This window comes from Ambystoma mexicanum, chromosome 7q, assembly GCF_040938575.1.
Source record: "Ambystoma mexicanum isolate Mex_15411 chromosome 7q, UKY_AmexF1_1, whole genome shotgun sequence".
NCBI lineage: Eukaryota > Metazoa > Chordata > Amphibia > Caudata > Ambystomatidae > Ambystoma > Ambystoma mexicanum.
In genome coordinates, this window is record NC_090941.1 from 234,821,566 (window position 1) to 234,845,628 (window position 24,063).

Sequence of the window (24,063 nt, forward strand, 5' to 3'; positions counted from 1 at the left end):
AAGGTTGCTGTAAACAAGGGCCCATTCACCTTATTAGCATAGCATGCAAGTACAAGGTCAGTATGTTCACCAAGGTGCAGACAGGCCATGGCCGATGCTCTCAGGAATACAGGGCACCTAAATACCTCATGCCAACACACCACTCCTCCACCCTCCTGGAATACCATGCACATGACCAGGGAATCTGCTGTCGATACACGTTCTGGCTTGCTCAATGTATGGATACCACAAAATAAGATGAATTGATGCTAATACCTATCCATGGGAACAACTATCCCATACCTGTGCACGGCAATCCCAAAGACTGCATGGCCAGATGGGCTCATCATTGCTGGAATGGACACACTGCCTCCAGAACAGTACTACTCACCTTACACACGTGGATTCTCATGTACCTCATGACACAGTAGCACAGACGAGCCAAGCAAAGGTGCACACATCAGGGAGTGAACATACATGCCTCTGATGTGGTTGACTCACAGCACCATGCCAATGGACACATATGCCCTGTCCATGTGCAGGCTCAGGCCCCACAACGTCCCACACAGCAAGGCCTACATACCCACATGACACACACACTTCATACACTGGACACACGTTGTGGATGTCAAACAAATAAATAATGTATTGATATGCGCAGCATGGTGCGGATATGAATTGGGGAAAGTTACACATCTATATGGGCAGTGAAGGAATGATTGAAAGGAGAGTGCAGGTTAATTGAAAGTTTACAGTGAACGTGCACTACAGACTCGGACCTCTCATGTTCACTGTCCCCCACAACTAAAACCTCGACTTCCACCTCCTTCACCTCACCATCCAAAGGGCCATTGGCATTGCAAGATGGAGGAAAATGAGAAGGAGGGGCTTGCAGTATGTTCCTGCTGGCCACCCCTGTGCATGGGAGGAGTCAGGATGGATCAGTGCAGGGGGGGCCTTGAGAGGAAGGGGCTGTATGGGTCTGTCATAGGGTATGTTGGATGACAAAGACAGCATCATTTCTCACCATCCATTTCCTTCTGTCAGCACACACATTTGTCCCCCAGCCCTGCAACCTCCTCCATCGATGCCCTCTTCTCCTGGGACTGTGACTCCAGTGCTTACCTGAAATCCCATGCCACCTCTGGAAAACTCACCCTGATGCCCTGCAGGGCCCCCAGCAACTGTCCATTGAATTCCACACTGCTTCCACACTGCCACCTCCAAGTGTGTGGAACTGAGCCATGGTGACATGCGCTGGTCCCCTGTACGTGCAGTGGCAGAGGTTGCTTGGGTGGAGACAGTGTCTGCCATTGGTGGGCGAGCTGCAGATGGCACAGTTGGTCTGGGTTGCAAAATTGGCAGTGTGGGCGCCTCACCTGCAGTTTGTCACAGACACATCCCTACTAATAAAACATACACTAAAAAACTCAAAAGAATGTCTTTAAATGCAAATATTTAGTATCATGCAATTTAACAAATAACTTACATATATACATCCCGCGGGGATCAAGCTCCCGTGATTTTCATCAGCCCAGGAGGGCCACCGCAGCTTGGAGTGGAGGCCACGCCCCCTCCCCATAAACCTGCCAGCATTTCCCCGCAGGGCCCGGAGCCCATGGGGATCAAGGGCGCGGGTGTCTCCCGCGATTTTCCTCAGCCCAGGAAGGCCACCATATCCTGGAGGGGAGGCCATGTGCCCTCCCCATAAACCTGCCAGCATTTCCCCTCAGGGCCTGAAGCCCGCAGGGATCAAGGGCGCATGTGTTTCACGCCCGTAGGGTGTTCTGCACTCAACCCTGCCTGAATAGAGTGTTTTGTGTTAACCCTGAGGACGGTGGGAACTCAAGGACTCAAGGAAGTGTCTGAGCCCAAAACCCAGACAACAAGCACTCCGCTCCTCTACCTCTTACTCCCTCAGGGTTAGTCGTTTCTCAAAGAAACGAGCTGGGGTTAGATCTCCCTTTTTCGGCTGGGGCCACCCTCTGGAACAGCATCCCTGCGACTCTAAAACTTGAGGAGCACCATCTCCGGTTCCGGAAGCACCTCAAAACCTTCCTCTTTGCTTCTGCCTTCTCCTCCCCTCTCCCCTGTTGATTCTACTCTCCCTCGGCACCATGCACCTGGCCACCCTCTGTCCTCTGGACCCAGGTACCTGCACATCTTGCCACCCTCACGCACTGCCTCCGGGCCACCCCCTGCACTGGGGTCTGTACCTGTACCCATACAGCCCTCCCCTTTTCTTCCTGCACTTTCAGACCTACACAGCCTGCTGCCATAAACCCAGCACTTGCCACTTGCTGGCTGCACTCCCATTGTTTGTTGCCTTTTTATTTATTATTTTATTATATTTTTGTTTTTTCCTTCTCGCTCCACACTCTCCTTTTGTTCCCCCTTCCATGCACTTCTCCCCCTTCTCCCTCTACCCTGCACTTGCACTTCTCAATGTCACTGGGCCTAGTAAGGTCGTTGTTCTCCCCTGTTCACTTTTCCTGCCTTGTCGCGCTCTGAAACACTTGTGTATGAGCGCGATAGAAATAAAATATCAATCAATCAATCAAGGTGAGCCCGTCCCAGTTACGGACAGATTGTGTGGGGGAACCTGGAATTCTCTACATACCAGTGCAGGCCACAACTGGGCGATCTCCGTGTGGTGTGGGGAGGTGAGACCCTTCTCTGGAATTGACTTCTCCCCACAAAGGCTATATGATGGTTGGCCCCCCCGCTGGATGTAGCCTGCACAACCCTGGATGGAAGAGCCATCTCTTCCCCCTTTTCCCCCTCTACCTTTCCACATCCTCTCTACTGTCAAACTTACAGGGCGCCCCAGTCTCTTTGGGGCAACAGAAGCAAAATATGGGCAGAAGACAGAGGGCGGGGCATGTAATTTCAAACTCTGGGTGTTATGCAGGGAATGGGAGCTCATACTGGGTGTGCCCGTAGGAATGTAGCCCCAGCCCATCTGCACTCGGCCTCTGTGTGTGCTAAAGAGGGAGACTCTGTGGACCCTACCTTCAAGCCATCCTGTATTTCCGGTCCACATGTGGGGTCTCTAACACGGTTCTATGTGCGCTCGCATGGTTCTGCCCTGACTCCTCTCCCCTTTGATGGCCTGGCAGGCCCTTTCCTGGATGGATCTGTGCCACTTGTCAAACTGTTAACACCTGGAGGGAGCATTGACTGTGTGGCCACTGCCACTTTCTTGGACAGTTTGGCTATCGTGTGCGAGAGGATCTCTATGGGCATTTCAAAGCTGACTGACATGAATGTGTCGTTGGCTCCACCTTTGCCCCATCTGTGGTTGCTTCCCTGGATCTGGCCCCTCTTTGTCCAACTACTGGTCCAAATTCTGGTGTCTTAGCCCTGCACCCGCCATTGGCTGCCCCAGTAACCTAAACATACCCTCAAGTACATTCCTCTGCTTCTTCTGTGTCACTGCCTCTGAATCCGGGGGGGCGAGGGTTCCGGTGGTTTCGGTGGGTGGAAAAGCTTTAATATTCCGTCCAGCATCACAAGTGAGTTTACGATTGATGCCCCCTCAGGGGCTAGTTCCTTCCTTTGACTCAGCCCTCTTTGGGCTTCTAAACCCCCTTCAAAAGGAGAACATCTCCCATCAGCCCCACCTCCCTCTGAACCTGCAAAACTGCCAAGCTGTCCATGTCACCTTCTGCTCACTGAGATGGGCAAAATCAAAAATCATCTATTCGAGTTGATGAAGGGAGTTTTGGGGTTCACGGGTGAAGGTGGTGTGTCGAGTGGTGGTGAGACTTTAGCAGGGGATGGCCCAGGGGGGTCAGAGAATCTCAAGTTAGTGTCCACCAAAGGGATTCAGACCCTGCACACCTGCTTGTCTCCTGCTTCTGTGGTTATGACTCTCCCACCCACAAAGAGCCATCTAGAGGTGGTTCTCCCCTTACTCACACCTTCTCAGAGGGAGCAGATTGGGTTTCGAGTCCCAGGGCCAAGCGCTATTCTTGCCGGAACTTAGAGGGGAGAGCTCGGGGCAACACGCGCTCAGAGGGAAGGGGGGTAAGTGCTCCAATCCCTGGTCAGGGGAGACCTCCATCGGGGTAAAATTTTACCAAGGTTTCAGCAGCTCGATCTTTCTTCATGGTGTCCCAAAACTACTGCCAGCTACAAGAGAACCAAGGATCGCCCTCATGAACAAATGTTATAACTGGTTAAGGACTGCTGGGGAGTGTGGGTTTGTGTCTTGGGTCTCTTTGCTGGAGTGTACCAGATTGCCCAATTCTCCAGCTAAAACGGACATGGTTAAATTGGTGTTTGGGACGCCTCTATGGCTAGGAACATTTTGAAAAAATGCAACGGCCTATTGCGGACAAGCAAAAGTGGTATTACAGTCAGTTCACTCTCCATCCTGGCTTCTGTGCGCCCCATGGCAACCCCCTCTAGAAATAACCCTCTCAGGGGCTAATCTGACCATCATTGGTCCGAGGCGCCTTGGGAGTCTCCTGAGGCAAGGGGATGGTAGTGCTTGACCTTTGGCCAAAAGCACTGTTTGGGGGTATCCTTGGAGGGTGTTGCCCTTGCATGATTTTGTTACTTGTTTTTGTTGTATTTATTTTAATGATGTACTTGAAATGTTTTTTTAGGATGCACTTTGATGGCCTTTTTTGGCCGAATAAAGTTGTTTGATTGACTGATATATACGCAACTTCTAAACAATAAAAACATGTCAACATTTAAATTATAATATTAATACTATTAAATATGTTAAAATGCATGCATGTCATTTATGCTAATTACCACATCCTCAGCAATGCATCATTGACATACTATAAAAAAGCAACACCCATTCAATGCGCATTAAAATCAGACATCTCTTAAAATAATGTCATATTTGTAAGTATAACAAACACATATTCATAAAACAAATTGCATCATCTGCAACTGAACATATTCTTCAAGCCAACCTAAATACTACTAAAGAAAAACAGGGTTAGTTAGCATTACCACCTTCACTAAAAAATATTTTGTATCCCAACCTAAATATTACAACCAAAAACAGGGTGAGTTAATGTAATCATGATATTTGATTTTAATATAATTATGATATAATTATATTAATAGTATTTAAATTGTGTTGTTACCATAATATTTCTAATGTTTTAGACTACTTTCAGTATAGAACAGCTTCTTCCCGAGAGGAATCCTTTCTCCAACACATCCATTTGAATCCCCATACCACTCTTGCAGTGGGCATCCCGACCAGGGCCCTGCTACCAGTAGAACTACATATCAAAGCCCACCCTCATTTATTAGTGCCCATGCCACTACCAAATGTTCTGTCTCTATAATCTGGCTGTTCAAGGCCTAGGAAATAAGTACATTGGTTTGTGCTCTCCTGTTCTTGTGGCCATCGCTTGAACACCTAACAGTGCCTGGGCACCTCAGTCATGTGCTTGAAGTACACAGACACTTCTGCTGCAAAAGTGTTTTGGTTGGACAGATGTGAATCTACAGTGTTGCCCTTCATGTGAATGTTGTCTTTGACACACTGAGCCTGCCATGCATAATTTTACAAATGTACCTCTAATATAATTCCCTCATGCTGCACTCAAGTGCCTCCTTTTCACATTCTTTACATACAACATGACAGTTTTTCCCTCATCTGTAACTGATATGAATATGGTATGGCTTTGGGTGCTAGAGATCCTCTCTCAAACTCTCACTAGCACCTGTTTTGAATAAGGTCTATTATTGTCTCGGACACATCCATCAGCAGCCTCAGATTTGCCATAAGCCCCTCCAACTCACAGGAGGAAGGTATACAATATCATTATCTAGTTAGTAGCCCCCATTACTCACAAGAACTCATGAGCATCAGACATCGACAACATGACAACATACAATCTTCACTATACTAGCCATAGCATCCATACATGTTGTTTTGGCCAATAAGGGAAGCGCTCACCTCGTCTGTTTATTACATGTTCTTCTGGTCAAAACACTACAGACTATACATTCATCTGAATCATCACTGTCACACATATGTATTGATTCCGTCCATGTTGAGAGTTAAGTATGTATGGTTTTATCTCCTACCATGTCCCACTCTTCCCCCTTCATGCTGTCTAGACTCCCATTTCATTTTCACACTACTGACCGCAGTGTGACTACTAGCGTGGGTGGGGGTTCCAACTTGCTTCTCCACAGACAAGTCTTGGTGCATTAAGGCCATTACAGTGTTGATGTGTGCAGTAATAAACAATAATAACCCATTTCTCCTCAGAGCGCCAATGACAAGGATCATAGGCTGTTATGTATTCTTGGAATACCAGAGGCCGTTCCAATCTATTTGAGGAGGATAGCTTGATAAATTATCTTGACATATTTACCTTTGTTTTTACAAGAAACACGGTTTACTGATGAAGTCATGTTTGATGGTCACAGTACCGTGCATCAAGTTGCATCTAAAGGTAATAAAGGTATATATAACAATTGTGGAGATTGATCCAAAAACATGTTAAACAGGATGTAAGGGCCATATTTACTTTGAAGTCTGTGTATCCTGCTTTTCATTCATGATCATGACAATAATCTCTCACAGCAATCAACAAGAAATAGAAAAGTGTGCCTCCCTCAATTCTGCCTTTCAAGCTGCACCTAACTGTACATAAAACGACAAAGATATACAAGGCTAGCCACTGCAGAAAACAGAAATGAATGTTATGCTGTCTGCAGAAGATATTGTGATCATCCTTAGAAAATCCCCCAAATGTTAGAACAGGAGTATACATTTGGTGAACATCAGGAATTGCTATTAAGAGAGGAAAGATACTGCTTACTGAGAAAGAATCACATTTAAATGTGCAGACAAAAAACATGAGAGTAACACCCTACAATCTTCACTTTAGGTTAAATTTGCAATGCCCCTGAATGGACATGGAACAATGGGTCAGCATTTAGCGGCATATATACTTCTGGGAGAAGCTGCTTACCTCATTGTTATGGTGTGTCACTTTATGCAAATAAACTCATTGTCTGCCTGGTATAACACAATTATTATGTGTGCAGATCAGGTCATTAGAGCAAGAGAGATGGAGACCTTTGCAATCATCAATGATCATTACACTTTCAGAAACAAAAGGAATTTCTTGAAGTATCTCTGTTTGAGACAGTGTACAAAACATTCTTCATAATCCTGTAAAACAAACTGTGGTGAATTTCCATATGAAAATGTCTAATACATGGAACAAGAAAGCACCCAATAACCTTGACCTCTACCATCTTGCAAATAAAACTATATCACACACTCTTTAATTTAAAGACAGAAATACAAATGTATTGAACATAAATGAGGCATACATAGGAGGACTAAAGAGATGCAAGATTTCAAGAATGGAAAGAGTTTTTATCGCGTAACAATTTTATTTTCAATGATATGTGAATGTTGACCATGTCAACTGAAACCAGCCCCCCCTTGCCTTCTTGAAATCAACTTTTGTGGCGATTCAGTTTTTGAAGACAGACAGATAATGAGGTCACATGTCTGCTTCTCAGTGAAGCACTGTTTCAAAAGAAGAAGCATTTCATATAGTTATGACCTGTTGACCTCAGGCAAATCCACAACCCCTTAGTCAGTGTCTGACTACTTCATGGATTGGGATATCACAGGCCTTAGATCATTATTTAAGTTAATGATTAATTGGCAATAAAATAGGCTATACACAGCTGATTGAAATACAAAGTAAAAATAAATGGCTTCACTTGACTGGCACCAAAATATAATCACATTATTAGCCATAACATCTGAATGCTTTGCTTGATTTAAAACATTAAAAAGGTTTTGAATTCATACTGCCCATAATACGCTTATAAACATGATGTACTATGTGAAAATGATTAATACATTCTTATATTATCAGTTATTTTAACCTTAAGGAATTCTACAGATTGTAGGAAATACTGTAACCAAATTCAGGTCTCCAGAACATAGGAGGATTATTGGAATGCTGAGACTGAATGCTGTACCATTAAACGGCTGTATGTGTTGGTCAACTAATACTATGCTATGTGCTTTCAGGGGCCTCTGAAGATCTATTGCATTGTATGCTGATGTGCAGCTTGCTGACTGATCCTATGAGATGGTGGCCAAGGGGCTATGTGATTTACTATAATATTGGAACTGCAGTTAAGGCAATTTCATTTTTAATGACATTCATTTTATAATGGATAATTTTTTATATATTAAACCAGCTTTTAAAAGTTATGAACATAGGATAGGCAATTGTAACCTAAATTGAGAACATATTTATACAGTTTCTGTTTAGGTATGAAGTGTTTTATATTGTGTTATATTGTATTATGTGATGTAATTTCATGTTAATTTCTAAAAGCCCAAAAAATGTATCAACTAACTGTGATTTCAAATACATAGTTCTTAATCATGGTACAGACTCTTACAAGAAGTTGAGCGGGAAACGTAGACCACAGTCCAATTTGATAATAGCTACAGATGCAACGGAAGAAAAACATTCCCTCCTCACATGAAAAAATACATTGGATGTTAGTATCTGACGTTATCTGAGGCACAGTCCAATGACAAAATAATTCATCAAACAATGCTGCATTGGTGGAGTTTGCCAAGTATTTAAGTCCAAACGCACAGGGAATTTAGAGAGTTCTTGGGAAATCTACACAATGGGAGTTATCCAACAGCAGAAGTGCGGATTAAGGGTTTCACTTGGATATACTTGATGGGAATCCCCCTTAAGAAGTGTTTCTATACAGTGAGCCTGATGCATACGCCTAGCCTAAAACAGAACCAGATTATCTGAGATGGATATGGAAAGCATGGATAATCTGCAAACATAGATTACTCGGTGAAAATGCCTGGAGCTGTTGATGTTCATACCTGTCATGTGTCCTTGAAATAAAAAAAAAGACAATATCATACTGTGTGCAGTTACATATTTCTCCTGAAAATTAGTTCAAACCCCTGAAAGCAAATGAAAGACATCTAGGGGGATAGTTTACAAGCTATGCCACAGAATGGTGACAGGGCAGTAAGGGACATTTTGGTGGACTTATATCTAAATACTATGCCACAGACAAATAATTGCAGAGAGCCTCAACTATTCCCTGACACCAACTACATACATTTATCACTGAGTTTTCACAGTGACAATTTATGTCTTGATTCGTGACATAGTGTACAGCGTGTTCGACAAGTTTCCAGGAATTGTTAGACAACTTGACTTTTGGAAATTATAGTTTATATAGAAATAGAAATCCTGAGTAGAGCTGTACACCTCAAAGGGGAATAGGAAGGAGGTTAGTTTGTCCACCTTAATCCCAAATAATGTAATTTAAAATAACAAATGTAATTGTTTCAAATAACATTGTGCATAAAAGAAAAGAGTCTGCCTTAAGCAGCCTCCCAATACCAAATCAAATGGCGTGTTAATTCATTAACTACTTCAACGGTATACACTCATGTTTGTGTGATATTTAAATTAATTAGGTTGTGTGCTATCCAAAATATATGTTTCTGTCCTAAAGCTAAACATAGAAACAAAGTATCCAAACATGGCATTCCCTGTATTTGATATACAAGCCCAAACTAGAAACCAACATCACACTACAACCAGAGGAAAATTACCCCAGCATTAGGAAGTTGTGAGGGAATCAAATGTTTTTCTCTGATGCCTACACTTGTTGGAGACATTAGAGATAATACATTGAAATATGTTGTACATTTCAGATGAAAATGTTGAACTGTTTTAACTTTAAATGTGATGCCAACAATCGGTGATCATATGAATGTTCACATTGATGAAGGTTATATATTCGCCTAAAATTGTTACTCAGACATGCTTCAAATAAATGCTTTGTGAATGTCAACATTAGTGACATATTATCAAGGGGACTGTTCTTTTCTTCTGTAGACAAGCTCCTTTGTGTGTGTTGAATATTGTAGTTGACTTCCTAGAATTCAAATTTCAGTGATCACTTTCAATTATGTGTATGTATTATTTTCAATTAAACAGAATATTTAAGTTACAAACAACCTTTTTTATTGTGGTGTGAGACCAGGAGGCGTTTTTTGGTTCACTGAATATGCAAAAGGATGTATTTTATAGATAAAGTCACTTGCAACCATTGAGGAGTTTTTGAAGTAGGAATTATGGTCATCAATACGGACTAATCATGCACTTAAAAAAGGTGGAAGCATGTGTTAACTTGCAACTTAATGAAATCTATGTGTTCTTGTTACACACGAATCACACCATTGTGTATTACGTTTGCCATGACATGTGGATTTGAAAAACTAGAATGCTGAGCAAGCATTTGGGTTTACTCACGTCAGTTGTTTCATTAAAAAAAACTTTACTTCAGTATTTTAATTTTACCATAAAGGACTCAACTGCACAGAAACATCAATTTCAATACATTTCAAAACACTAGTCTCCATCTATGCAGATTATCAAGTTTCTTGAAAGATTAAGTGCAGAATATAAACATTGCAAAACAGCACAGCGGTAACTGGGAGTTGTTACAGGCCTTAAACACATTAATGCAGGATGACATTGATTAAAATAAATTTTAAGCAATATCAGGAATATACATGTATTCCGTGTTGCTTTATACAAGGGACAACACAGGATCAAATGGAGAAGTGATTCAGTTTCAGTAGCATACAAAGGACAAAGGTACAAAAATACAGAATTGCCATACCATTTTGCACATAATGTGTGCAGCTGTAGACAGTTAAAGGATCTTGTTTTTGGCGTTTTGTGCAAAACATGGGAAGAACAGTTGAAATACTCTTTTGTGTGTCCATCAAATTGGTGATTAAGGTGTCTGTTTTTCCAATTCAGACAATTTGATTGCTTCAGGAGATGTCATACATTTTACTATTTCTGATTCTGTTTGGTGCACATTGGCTTTCCCCAGACTGATAATAAACTAGTTAATGTACATTTCAAATGGTATGTAATCAACACCATACACACAAAGGGCAGATGTATGTTAAAAGCACCATTTGCCACCCAAAGTGTTTTTACTAACAATTGAATAGCCATGTGTTATCTGTTTAAAATGTTCAAAAACGTAGTTATTGGGGCATTAACTAGGCAATCCTCTATATAATCAATACCAAGTTACAAATGCACTCCAAAATGTGTGGCGGGCAGAGGTTGGTAGTCCTAGAAGGTGCTTGCAAAATCTATTGTGTGTAAGTTGGATCATATGTTCAGCATTAAAGCTGCAAAACGAATAACCACATAATGCTATGAAACAGGCCTTTGCCTCAGAAATCTTTAGGATATGATTTACTGACTGTAATTTTACTTCATTACAAAATGTATATATGCCACCAATTGCCTGATTCATTATGCCCCTTTGCTGTATCAGATGTTCTAAACTGGATAAACTATTTTCACAAGATATTATGTGTTATTATATGTTTTGTGTCTTTATTGAAAATGACATAATCGGCAATTTGCTTGCATTCACCTTTAGCCCTGATTTCTTCATGTAAGAAGTTTAGGTGTCCACTAATTCCTGGAGAGAATGTGGGGTCCTACTGAACTTAGTCAGTTAAATCTCCATGTTCTTGCATTAGTAAGGATCAAATCATTGCATACTAAGAGCTTCTTGACATGTGGAGTTATAAAATCGAGAATCTTAAGCAAGCGTTTTTACAAACGTAGTTGACAGTCATTATTGTAAGGGTTATATTTGAGTATATAGCATTGACCTTACAGCTATTAGCACACTGCAAAATGTAAGGCATTGGAAACACATTTTGCTGGAATTGGTTAATTCTTGATGGTCGCTAGTGAGTCCAAAAGAAACATATTAGTTAACATGTACAGTGGACACGGCCTAAGGATATGGCTAGTGGGCCGTAATAAACTATGGTATATCAAAACCCTTGAAATCATTTGAAAAAGCATTAGTTCAGGTGCAGTGAAGTTGTGCAGATTTAATGCAACAAAATCCTTGAAATTAAGTGGATCTGGGAAGTCATGACAAGCTGAACTCTGAACCTTCCCATTTACAAAGCCCATGAGCACATACATATTATATGAGAAAGGACGCACAATGACATACTAAATGGAATTATGGGGATAATGCATTATGGGGGACATCAATGGAATTGTGCCTAGTTAAGCTGGTCATGAGTACCCAAATCCACTGAATTTCAAGGCTTTGAAAACTGCATCTTCACCCAAAAAATGTCAATGAATATATATACACATATTTATTGAAGGAAACATTTTTAAATACATGGGTGGTTAAGGTGAGAACGTTAAGCAACAAACCCTGGAAATTCAGCTGAAGCCACCTTAACTTCGCACTCCCCTGTTTCTCAGCCTTTGACTACAATGATGACATTGTGGGGTGGACAGAGGTTGGGTGTTAGTTGGTGGGAAATAGCTAGGAATCGCATTAGAAGTCTGTGGTACAGACGATAAATACTGCTTTGCTGATCTTGCACCATGCGCTTTCACTGCAGCCTTTGACTACAATGATGACATTGTGGGGTGGACAGAGGTTGGGTGTTAGTTGGTGGAAAATAGCTAGGCATCGCATTGGAAGTCTGTGGCACAGATGATAAATACTGCTTTGCTGATCTTGCACCATGCGCTTTCACTGTCTGTTTCACATGAGCCTTCATATATAATTCATCCACTTCATCCCAATGAACAAAAACAAGATGTTGAATTAACGTGGATGTGCCCAAGCTTTACGACGGCTTGAGAGAAGGTCCCCTCCACAAAACCTTACCACAGAAATTACACATGACCTCCTCAATCTCCTTTTTGCTATGTTGGTCCCTTACGCGGAAATATTGCCAACTGTGAGCTACGGTTTATTGTGCACTTTGCTTCTTTCCATGGAGGTAAATGCAGGACCGTGGAGAAAAAATAAAAGCTGTAAAAATACTCAACACAAATGGGACTATGTCACCTAATATCCACAAACCTAAAAAAAAATAAGCTAAAATAACAAAAACTGACAAACTACAAAGCACAAGACCAAATACAAGGGTATACGAAGAAGAAAGGTAAAAAAAGAATGCATAAAAGGAAATACTGCTTTTGAAAAGTTCCTGAAGGCTCACAAGGTAGTACACCTACCAAGACACAAACAGCAATGACAGAAAACCAAAAAGAGGTGCTTGAGGTAGGGTTATAACGGCGGTTATGCGATAAAGCCAACCGGTATGTGATTTTGGTATGCATGGAATGCCCAAGCGCAATGACATGTTGTCACCTAAATTATTGACCAATCGCATGAGTGAACGAGGAGACGGGGACATAGCCACATCAAGGGAAGCCCCAATCTCTTTGAGAGCTGCATTCATGCATCTACACGGCTTTGCACCTGTTTCTGACAGCCAATTGGATCACGGGTTGTGCTCACATGCCTAGACACATTAAAAAACCACCCAATCACATGCTGCAGTGTATTGATGCAGATACGCCCACACCGTAAGATGAAATCCACTAATGTAAAATTGCCCAATCGGATATCATGCCTTATCGAAGTGTCTATGTGTCTTTGCACTTCATACAGCAATCAATCAGAATGCATGCTGTGTTTATGCACCTGCACATAACTCTAAGCCTCATCAATAAATTGAACAATTGTACAGTGCAGTGTCTCAACACGGCTATGCCCACATTGTATGACAAAATAAGTGCATCCAAAATGGCCCAATAGGACATTTTAACTTGTCAACACATCTATGCATCTTCGCACCCTCTGCAGCAGCCAATCAGAATACATGCTGCGGTTATGCACCTGCACATTACTCTTAACCTTGTCAATGAAAAGACAATTTGCACGCTGCTGTGCCTTAATGCGGCTACACACACTCTGTATGACAAAATCAGCAAATGCAAAATTGTCCAATCATACATTGTGCCTTGTTGATGCATCTGCATGACTTTGTGCCTCGTCTGGGAGCCAATTGGAATGCACACTGTGGCTGCATGTCCACATGTGATACCTATGCTCATCAATAAACAGTCCACTCACACGTTGCAGCCTATTGACACTGCTACGCCCACAGCATATGATGAAATCCGCACATACAAAAGTGACCAACCGGGGCATGCTGTAATGTGTAGACATATTTAATCAGCCACCCACAAAAAATAAGTTTATATTGATAATTTTTATAAGAGCTTGTTAGTGAAAGGTTTACCAAGTAATTTCAAGAACTTTTTGCGCTTTAACGCTTTAATTGTTTCTCCTTTTTACTCACTTTAGACCTAATCTGCTTTTCCCTTGTCTTGTCATTTGTTCAGTTTGCATATTTTTTGTTTTACTTTTTTGCTTTTTAAAAACCTTTTCTTTTTTGTGGAATTGCAATTTTAGTGTTGTCATTTTTTGTTATTTTACATGTTCCTTCCAAGTTTGACATTTCAACATGTCTAACCATGAGAACAGCATCAGCAGTGATGACAATGTCATCTGGGTCTCCAATCCATCATCACTCAAGAAGAAAGGTATAGGAATAAAACCCTGCAGAAAGTTGGAGATATTTTAAGGTCAAAGAACTCTGCTCTAAAAAATAGGTAGAGGATGTGCAGTGCACACTGTGCATGAAGACTCTAACACGTGAACCACCAAACCTGCCGTTGCAAAGCCTTGGAACATCTCTGATGATCAATCATCTGGTTAGAGTGCATTGGGATTATGGGGGTGACACATTTCGTAAATTGCATGAACACCACAAAACTAAAATGCATGGGACTCATGATGAGATGAAATTAAACACAGACTGCAAAAATATATTACAGTATCTGTTGAAATTTGTTTCAGTGACCAGAACCCCCCAAATTATTACTTGTAGCCATGATCGCAATGTTGCGGGTGAGCTGGTATTCGTGGTTAGAATCACCTAAGTTGTAGCTAACCTTGGCCACGCTTACAAATACTGATATCTCATTGGCTGGTTTATATATATATTTATATTCAGTAAAACAAAACTTTGTTAAAAGTATGCTATGGTTAAGTTGTGCTACTAAAAACCTATGGAATTAAGTGAAAAAACGTTGTTAAAGGGACTTTATGGTTCGAAGTAAAACCAAAAAAAACCTGAAATTCACCAGTTATGATATGCTAAGCAACCATAACTCGCGCCACCGCCCTGCACTGCTAAGACTAACACCCAGGACATCAAAGATGACATCACAAATGTCAATGTTTTGCTGAGGACAAAAAACAGAACTATTGTCCCATATTGCCATAGGTACTAAACCAGAAAAAAATAACTTTGGCATTTGGAAGGACTTTCATTACTGATTGAACCAAGTGTTCCAAATCTGCCAACAAAGTAGGGGCACTGACATAACCCAAATACAAAGCACCATAGTGTAAAACTACTACATGGGGACTGTTCACCCTGCCCGTATCTTCACAAACTTGTACAATTCCCTGCACATTGAAATCAGGCACAGTGCTCCACACCACCTCCACTCCTTTAACATCAAAATTGTTTGCCACATTCCAGTATTTAGCATACTGCTCCAAACTATGCACAAACATATCTCCAAGCACCAACACCCTGACTTTCTCCAACTCTGCCATCTTCACTACACACAGCCTCTTAAAACACAAATTCACAACCTCAACACCTGATTGGCTAATCCCTACTAGTCCTATTTCCATGCCAAATATGTTCAGAAGTCCTGTATGTTACACGTTCTGTCCGCGGACAGTCGCGGTATCCGCGGAGCGCGTAATTCTTGGGCAGCCCTTCTACCCTTTCCACTTCACTCTCTGCACCATTCCCTCATTGGCTACAGCTAAGCAGTCACACAACCATCCACCAATCACATCCAAGAACTCTACATCTAACTCCATCATCATAGTTCAGCACTTCAGATGTACTGTTTATCACTCTGAGCACAAGTCTCATATCCTTGGAAAGCACCTATTACAAAAACTACTGTACAAGTCTCCAAGATTTCTATTTGCAGCTTACGAACTACAGGTATGCATATTTTCTGCACAGTACATGTACAGCTCTTGTATAAATCCATATAAACAGGGTAACTGCCACTTAACCTGTATAACCTACAAAATGAACTTACTGTCATGTTTCCCATCTGCTATAATCAACTGTCACTTGCAAACCTGTCTGTTCTCCATTTTTTTTACACACACAGCTATCTAAAAAAGTGTAATTTCATATTAATAGATGGGAGAAATAACAGTATAATTGTAGAAAAACACTGTGTAGTGTATTATAAAATTACACACAACCAGAATTATTTCATGCATCTTTATACACTCACACAGATAAACACTATCATTAGAAAGCCCCCCAGCTGAAACAACACCACTGCCTCTACATCAGATCCTTCTGCTTTATTACCCACACCTTCACAAATCCATACATTCCATGCTTTTCTATACAGTTTCTGCCATTTACCCTATAAAAATAGCAAAATAAGTATATGATTATTTCTTCTATCTCCTAACTCCCAATAACACAGCCTAAAGAAGCCAAGTGAGCTTCATACGCTTAGTATTATACTCATTTGTAAAGCATGTTCAACTAACAGATTCTAAGTAAAATGTACATGCTGCACATAGGCAAAGGAAACTGCCTGTGCACACTATGTTCAGTTATCAAAAAATACTATTACTCCAAAAACATAAAAATCAACCAGGGTCATTACGATTTTTCCCTCCAAACTCATGTCTGTGTCCGGGTTCTCAGAATGGGGACTTAACGGGTCATTCCAACCTTGGAGGACCCGGTAGGTCCCCATTCTGAAAACCATTCCCCATTCCCATTCGAGCCCCAAAAGGGCTCAATGGGAATGGAGAAGGAGCTAATAACGAGGCCGCAAATAGGCAGCCCGTTATTAGCTCCCTGGTCCCTTAGTGGCTCCCGCTAAGGGACCTCGAAATGCGGCAGTAAGGGGTTAATGGCACCGGTATCCTTACCGGTGCCGTTAACTCCTTACTGCTGCACTCATAATGAGGCCCAATGTCTAAATTAACAACAGTGCTATAAACACACACATTTACTAACTTCTTTCTTTTACAGTTGCAGTGAAGACCATTCTCCTGAAAAGCAGCAGCATCTGAAGTACGAACAACAACTCAGAAGAAATCTACTCTTTCCATACAAAAAAGTAAGTAAAATACTACCACAATGTTCTAACTGTTACTCAAACACACTAGAATGTTAGTAATGCAGAACAAACAACTGTTTTAATTCTATACCTTTAGATTTAGGGCCTCATTACACGGAAGGCAGTAAGGGTTAACGGTTAACCCTTACCGCCTTACTACGAGGTCCCTTTGCGGGTTGGTACTTTAACGCCTGCTTTTTAGCGGGGTACGTGTATTCCGGGGGTGCGCGTGAACTTTCACACGCGATCGGGCCTGGGGGAGCGGGCTACGTGTATTTCAGGGGTCGCGTGAACTTTCACACGCGATCGGGCCTGGGGGAGCAGGCTACGTGTATTTCAGTGGTTCGCGTGAACATTCTCACGCGATCGGGCCTGGGGGAGCGGGCTACGTGTATCTCAGGGGTTCGCGTGAACTCTTTCACGCGATCGGGCCTGGTGGAGCGGGCTACGTGTCTTTCAGGGGTTCGCGTGAACATTTACACGCGATCGGGCCTGGGGGAGCGGGCTACGTGTATCTCAGGGGTTCGCGTAAACTTTTTCACGCGATCGGGCCTGGGGGAGTGGGCTACGGGTATTTCAGGGGTTCGCATGAACATGTACACGCGATCGGGCCTGGGGGAGCGGGCTACGTGTATTTCAGGGGTTCGCGTGAACTTTTCCATGCGATCGGGCCTGGGGGAGCGGGCTACGTGTAATTCGGGGGCGCGCGGGAAGTTATACACGCGATTGAGTGAGGTACGTGTATTTCGGGGGTGCGCGGGAAGTTACACACGCGATTGAGCGGGGTACGTGTATTCCGGGGGTGCGCGTGAACTTTTCCACGCGATCGGGCCTGGGGGAGCGGGCTACGTGTAATTCGGGGGCGCGCGGGAAGTTACACACGGGATTGAGCGAGGTACGTGTATTTCGGGGGTGCGCGGGAAGTTACACATGCGATTGAGCGGGGTACGTGTATTCCGGGGGTGCGCGTGAACTTTTCCACGCGATCGGGCCTGGGGGAGCGGGCTACGTGTAATTCGGGGGCATGCGGGAAGTTACACACGCGATTGAGCGAGGTACGTGTATTTCGGGGGTGCGCGGGAAGTTCCACACGCAATTCCATCAGGGTACGTGTATTACAGGGGTGCGCGGGAAATGAAACACGCGATTGAGCGGGGTACGTGTATTCCACGAGTGCGCGGGAGGTTCCACACGCGATCTCATCAGGGTACGTGTATTACAGGGGTGTGCCGGGAGCAGCACACGTGAATTGCACGTGTGGGTCCTCCCAGGTGTCCCCTCTACACCCTCCACGGCCCCTGCAGGTGGCTCACACCACAGGGGCCTACCCTGCACATGTCCTGCAGGCACACCATCCACCATGGCCATGACCCCCAGCCAACCCACATGTCAACTTGCACTACTGCCCACCAACGCATGTCCCCCTGCACCCCCAGTCACCAGGGGCACCCTCCACCAGGCCCCCACCCATGTCTCCCACCACCCCCACCCCCCCAGTCACCAGGGGCAGCCACCACCAGGCCCCCACCCATGTCTCCCACCACCCCCACCCCCCACTCCCCAGGGGCAGCCTCCACCAGGCCCCCACCCATGTCTCCCAGCACCCACAACCCCCAGCAGTGCAGGGGCACCCCCCACCAGGCCCCCACCCATGTCTCCCACCACCCCTACCCCCCACTCCCCAGGGGCAGCCTCCACCAGGCCCCCACCCATGTCTACCACCACCCCCACCCCCCAGTCCCCAGGGGCACCCACCACCAGGCCCCCACCCATGTCTCCCACCACCCCCACCCCCCAGCACTGTGGGGCACCTGCCAGCAGGCCCCCACCCATGTCCAACTCATGTTCCCCACCACCCCCACCCCCCAGCACTGTGGGGCACCTGCCAGCAGGCCCCCACCCATGTCCAACTCATGTTCCCCACCACCCCCACCCCCCAGCACTGTGGGGGGTGGGGGTGGTGGGTGACATGGGTGGGGGCCTGGTGGTGGGTGCCCCTGCACTGCTGAGGGGTGGGGGTGGTGGGAGACATGGGTGGGGGCCTGGTGGAGGCTGCCCCTGGTGACTGGGGGGGTGGGGGTGGTGGGAGACATGGGTGGGGGCCTGGTGGTGGGTGCCCCTGCACTGCTGGGGGGTGGGGGTGGTGGGAGACATGGGTGGGGGCCTGGTGGAGGCTGCCCCTGGTGACTGGGGGGGTGGGGGTGCTGGGAGACATGGGTGGGGGCCTGGTGGCAGGTAAAGTTTGTAATAGTCTAATTTGTTCTGGTGTTCTACTGGTAATAGTAGTAATCGTTTGTAATGTAACCCCACCTACGTTGTAGGCAGCTAAACCTGTGGGGACAGTGACAACAGCTGACAGTTTGTTGTTTGTCAATTGTTGAAGGAACTTACTAATGATTTTAATTAGGAATGTTTTGCCATAACCAGCTTCACCACTGACGTACAGTAGTATAGGTTTATAATTATGGCAGGAACATTCTTTATTTTCATGTTTTACACCATGTGCAATTTGTTTTGTAACTTCTTGAAAAATGCTACTTTGCTCATTGTTTAGTTTTGATTTAGTTAAGTCTTCCTTATCTTCATACTGACACATGGTGTTTTCTACTTCTATCATAGCTAATTCTGCCTCATTTATTATTAGTGGTTCTCCCAGTGGTTCTTGGCTTCCTGTTACAGAATGTTGACTACTGTCAGGAGTGTCCTTATCTAGTTGGGCTTGGAGTTCTTCTTCGTGTTGCTGTTCATTGTGCAACATTGTTTTGTACTGTGTAAAGTTTACATCAGTTATAGTGCTTTCATTTGCTTTGAAAGCATCCTCATATGAGTCATAGTTATCTAGTAATTGTTCTTCTTTTCTCCATGGTTTGAAGAGTTGTAGAAGGGACATATAATATACTTCTTTATGTTGAGGAGTCTTTAATGACAATTTGATATGATTAATTAAATTTGGTTTAGTGAGTTTAACTAAGCTGCCTTCACAGTTTGTCACTCTATATTTACCTTTTTTTTCATCAGGTTTCATATTATTTTTGTATGTGTAGTTTTGGGCTATGTGGTATAGACACATGTTTTCCAAAGTATTACTTCTGTTTGGGTAATATGTGTCCAATAAATTGTTTCTTAAAATGTCTTGGCTGTTGGGATCATGTTTGGCTATTGTTTCTATATCTTCATATGATTTTAGAACTCTTTTTCTAGATTTAGCTGGACCAAGACTTAGCCATACTATATTTTCAGATTTACCATACAATGCAGTACCAGTTAAACGATCAGCTGCTTCATATGATCCACATTCTCTATGGGTGAGCATTTTATGCCCAATCTGTATAATTTCTGAGATACTGTTTTATCTGATGACAGGTCATTCCAGAGGTCTTGGAGCTCTGTCTTTTGTGCTTTAGTTAAGTATGCTGTGACATATCGTGCAACTGCAGTAGAATTGTCTGCAATGTACTGCACATCTATGTTTGCATTCCATAAGTGGGCAATGAGTGCATTATAATCATTGATATATTTTTCTTCTTCTTTTCTTTTTATGTAATATGTATTTTTAGGTCACTTACCTTTAACACTATGTCTAACTGAAGACTTGTCACTTGACCTGTATTTGTAACTGGTCCAGGGAAACCAAATCGGCATTTGGTGTAGTATTTCCCTTTGTTTTTGTATTTGCGATGACAATATTTTCCACATTTGTGTCTTTGAAATTGTAAAATTTTTGCATGAAGATCACTATTTGTGGCTTCTGATGGACTTTCACAAGTGACATATTTTTCAATAAACTGTAAAACAGTGGCATCACTGTTTTGACCAAATTTAGGAGCATCTTTAATCCATAAAAGTATGTGGATATGTCGTGCTCTTCTGGCTTGGTATTCTTTTCTCCAAAAGAAGTGTTGCACTTCTCCAAGGGGAGGAACAGTTTTATTACAAATAAAATGTAGCATAGCAATGAAGCGATGGTTGAAACATTAACAGGATCCAAAGAACAAAGTTCTCCAGGTGTTAGTATATCTATGTTTGTTTTGTTTTTATTTGATATGCGTAGGAAATCATGTAAATCTTCGCATGCATATTCTGCACAACTTAATGTAACAAACCAAGTGGGTGGGCCAAGGTTTCTGATCATACAACGTACATCTCCATGACGTTGAAACCAGTACTCTTTAGTACCACGCATATTTGCTAACAGATTTGTAATATTTGATTGTAAAACCTCATCCTTTTGTTGCACTTTTTCTAATAATTGTGTAGCTGTCATATTTTGAAAGTTTGATCCTGATTTTAATATGTGTGCAACTCCTTAACATAAAGTTGCTAGTTCACTTTCAAAGAGTAAGTGGAATATGTATTCCAGATTTTGTCTAAATCTGGGATCTTCAGAATACATCCGTAATGAGCGGTATTCTGAAGCTGATATTTGAATAGGTCTATCATCATACCTTCCTCATTTGCCAGTAGGAAAGAGTAGAGGAAAAGCATGTGCTTCTATACTTTTTCCCATATGCTGATTGGCGATCATTTTGTTTGACGCATTTGGTAAGTTTCCAGTACATCTTCTACAGTGTCATTACAGTGCAAAGGATGAATTGTATAATGGTCTAAAGTATTTTATATTGTAGCAGGATCTAGTAGCTCAAATTGACCAGCTTCTTGTGTTTCTTGAATTATTTCAGTTGTATCTTTCAAGTTTTCTTCAATATTAATTTCTTTGTAATATTCATTATTCTCTTTAAGATATTGGAAGGCTTGTCTAACTTTATATAAATCTACCAGCTGTTGCCATATCATATAGATCTAATGGTAAATAAACTACTTTTCCACAAATGCCTTTTACCAATTCAGAGGGAGGTAATTTTGCTGTTTTTGGTTGAAGGCGTATTATTGCTTGAAATGGGTGTACTGTTTGAATTATGATGATCTCATATAAATTAAGTTGTTGTAGGGGTTTTGGTACTGGGTATAATTCCAAATTATTTGTGATAGCGCGTGAAGGAGTTTGGTTGTTGTCATGTTTTGTAGTGCAGTAACTGCAAAGTATTAAGGATCAGTTATTTCGTATTTGTTTTCTGCTACAAGGTAGAGAGCTAATTCAAACCATTTAGAATCTTCATTGTCTTCTATTTTGTATGATAGCTCTACAGTTTTTGTGTTACTTTTATAAAAAGTTCTACGGAAACATACACATACATGGTTTGGTACTTCAGCTGATGTACTTTTACATTTTAGTATTTCTTTTTTGTATGTGTTAGCAAAAGGTTGCCATGTGTAGAATTGTTGCTTAATTGGTTTAAAGCTATTTCGTTCTGTAAATGGCTTTCACTTCCAAAATATTTTTTCTGGATATAGTGAATTTCTTCAAGTAGGTCTTTTGCTGTACCATGTAGAAGGATGCTATTTAACTTTGCTAGTGGTAAAGCAGGACTTTTATCATAGTACAGTTTATAGACTAGATTTCTTATAGTTGAATGATGTGTTGATATCCTTTTTATATCATGGAAAGTGGTTTTACAAGTAGGTCCTGTAATGCAGGCCAATGAATGTCCTTGTAGACCTGTGTACTTGCGCACTGGACAGGTATCCATATTTTGCAGTAATTTAATTTTGATTTTGTCTTTGCTTTTTACATATTTATTGAGGAATTGGCGTAAAGATTTGAAACATTGTTTGGGAATGTTACACATTGACGTGCATGGCCATTTGTACGCTAGACGTTCTGATTCAGTTGAATGGAGGGGTAATTCTAAGTTTTCTGGGCATATTTTTGTAAGGAGTACTTCCTGTTCCATTATGGTATTATTCACTTTTTCATGACCCCGACCACTATTATGTATGGCAATTGTATTTGTTTGCTTTTGTTTGTACGCTTCTTCATTAAAATATGGTTCTGTGCTCGTAGTGTGATTCCATTCACCTCCGCAGATACTTAAGAAGTTCTTTCTGTTGACATTTCGCTTATTGAGAAGTCTTTTTTGTAATTTAGTTATTAGTTTTGTTAGTGGTTTCATTTTGTTTAACAGTAAAATAAATAACTTTCTTTTGAGAAGAATTGCACTGTCCATCAACGCTTCTAAGATTAATTTCCTACGATAGGTTTTAAGCATTGATCGTGATTTCTCTTCCGTTTTTATAAGATTTTGAAGGACTTTGTGACAGTACATTTTTGGCTAAAATACTATTCTTGGTATGCTTACTTTGCACTATATTAAAATTTCAAGAAGTAGTTTTATCTGTAGTGATAGCTGATTTTCTGTTAATTGTTTTTGGTTTGTTTTACATTTTGATAGAGGAGGCAAAGTTGTTGTACTTTTAACTTCTTGTGTTTCACTAAATGACTGTATTAGCTGTTTTGTTTCACCTTTTTTTACAATTTCTGCTAGAGATGGATGCTTATGTTGGACACTTTTATTTTCATTTGCTCTACTTTTGCGTTGCTTTCTACGGACTTGACTTTTGGTAGGCATTCTTTAGGGTCTGTTGAAAAAAATAAAGAAGATATGGGTTGGGGTGTTCTGGAATGTATGTGTGCTGTGTGCATGAGTGTTTGAGTAAAATGATAAAGATGTATGTAATGGTGTGTGATTGTGCATTGGGAACTACAACTAGTAGGGATAGGTATTCTTGAATTTATGTGTTACTAAACTGGGGTTCAGATGACAAAAAAAAGTAAGCTAGTGGTGTGGAAAAGTACCAATAGTAAATCTAATGTATACAATTAAAACAGTTGTTTGTTCTATAATATGAAAATTGTAGCGGTTCAGTTGGGTAATTTGTGTGTCCAAAAATAGGAATTTGTGGGCCATTCTGGCTGTAAATCGCTGTTTAAGACATGGAGATTTTTGGACAAAATGGTACACAATCTCGATTTTTAGGCACAGAAATAGCTTGTATTAACGCTACAGTATGTTTGATTAATAATACAAATATTATGGTGATATTCTACTTACTT